The 2080-nt window shown below is 39.8% G+C and overlaps 1 non-coding gene across 1 annotated transcript; it reads left to right on the forward strand.

Annotated features, from left to right (window-relative positions):
- The first annotated feature begins 1549 nt into the window (after nucleotides 1-1549).
- Nucleotides 1550-1622, forward strand: Trnaf-gaa (transfer RNA phenylalanine (anticodon GAA)). Its single transcript has one exon. It is a non-coding gene; the product is annotated as a tRNA-Phe (tRNA).
- The last annotated feature ends 458 nt before the right edge of the window (nucleotides 1623-2080 follow it).

Consider the following 2080-nt stretch of genomic DNA (forward strand, 5'->3'; position numbering starts at 1 on the left):
CTCACTTAATGCGCTAATTGTGACCCTTATGTACCGGCATGTCAACAGTGCCACCGCGACTCGTTCACAACAAAACCCTCTCCCCTCTTCGGGAGAACCTCGAATACTTCCCCCTTTTGCACTAAAGCTATCCATATCCCGTGTGTCGAACGAAACGAAGAGATGGGAGGGTAGAGCAGGATTCCGAATTGACTGTCAATTGATGAAAAGTGGGAAAATCAACTATCCCACCCAACCGCCTCTCGGCATACGGGACAGGTAACGAATTTCCCGAAAAACCACTCGAAAAGCAACCCAACTGCCGTAGATCCGTTTTGAGGAAGGATCTCCCGCTTCAGGTTTGATGCTTCATCGCGTGCTGTGTGCGTGAGGGTTTGCCGCGGTCCTTGATGGTTGCGGTAATAAATAAATGAGTAGCCCGCATAAACCGGTGCGAGATGCATTTTTGCTGCAGTACGAGGGGTCCTGAGCGTTTGAAAGATTCCTCCGAAAGGGTCGTCGTGTGAGAAGGAATCGGAAGTTGTGTACCGGCGTGGCGATCGTGGGGAAAGCGCGACAAAAGCGTTCACACGTGACCAGCACGCGTTTAGAGCCAATTCCCTTTTTGAAAAACACTCGAGAACTTTATAGTCTGTGCGGAGGGAACTGAGGCGCGCCCCTATCGGTATAGAACGCTTGAGGGTCCGCGCATCGCACCCTTCCGGTGTTGCTGAAGGATTTTCGGCTTTTTAAAAACAAAGTCGCACTACTTTCAGCGGCAAGGGCCACCGGTTGTGCGCGTGCTCGGTCGGTTCGGTTATGCCGGTTTTGCGTTTAGTAACGGTTAATAAAAATACACACTCACATTTATGCTGGTCGCCACCACAGGGAAAGTGGAACTTTTTCACACAGATTAGGTTATCCACAGAACCGTTAGAGCCGTTTGCAATCAATTGATGAGGACGGGAAAAGCCGATTTTTTAGATTAGTAAATCCATCTTTTCTAGACAGAACTAATATAGGCACCAAACTGGTTTGGATCACTTTTAAATTGAAGCAAATATATAAGCAATTACATTTGATTGGAGGATTACATTGCGTTAATTAAGAGTGATTTTCTTTGTAAATAGGATTAGAAGCATTTTAAACTGATTTTATGAAACCCTGATGAAAGACTGCTAGATAAGTCTATGAATGCTACTTATCTTATTTATATCCCTTATCTTAAACATTAAGTTACAAAATACACCAGCATGATAAATAATCGCATGTCATTCAACCGTTTTCAATGTTTTTCATCGTTTAATGATAGTAATAATAGATCAAAATATATGTTCTATTTATAGCCGAAAACATAGAAAAACAAGTACAACTGATCAACAACATTGTTCAATGCTATTACACCTTTGCTACGCTTTAACTGCATTTTAAAATCTAAAATAAACGAAAAAGCTAAAATTAACCACACACAAGCCAAACCAACGTCAAGCGAGCGAAGCGCGATAAGAGCTCGGTTACGCAGCGCAGCGTGCCATAACCTGTTTCAATCCACGCGTCTCTCCATCAACCAGCCGAAATAGCTCAGTTGGGAGAGCGTTAGACTGAAGATCTAAAGGTCCCCGGTTCAATCCCGGGTTTCGGCAGGAAAAGTATACTTTTTTGAATTATTTGTGAACTCTTTGTTCTTCGCGTTTTTACTTTCTTTTAATGATTTATTATGTTTTCAATAATGTTAAACAGGAAAATGCAAAGCTTATTTCGACAAATGTTTGTTTAATACTAAAATATAACAAATTACATGTGTGATAAAATTTAAATTTATATTAAATTATGATAATCATTGTTAAATATAGGCACTTTAAAGTATACTGGGAAAACAATTAAAATATAGATTAATTTGAATATGTTTCGTTGATTTTACGTGAAACAGCAATACAAAAATCTATAGCTAATGAAATCTCAACTCTTAACAAGCATGCCATAAGCATTAACTATGTTAAAATATAACAAAATAAATCAAAACAAACCAATTCAATAGAGTTAATTTATATAAGAACTCCATAATGAGCAGCAAACCACCAAACAGAAGCAGTTAACGGAC

The sequence above is a fragment of the Anopheles gambiae genome, chromosome 3 (assembly GCF_943734735.2).
Source record: "Anopheles gambiae chromosome 3, idAnoGambNW_F1_1, whole genome shotgun sequence".
Classification (NCBI taxonomy): Eukaryota; Metazoa; Arthropoda; class Insecta; order Diptera; family Culicidae; genus Anopheles; species Anopheles gambiae.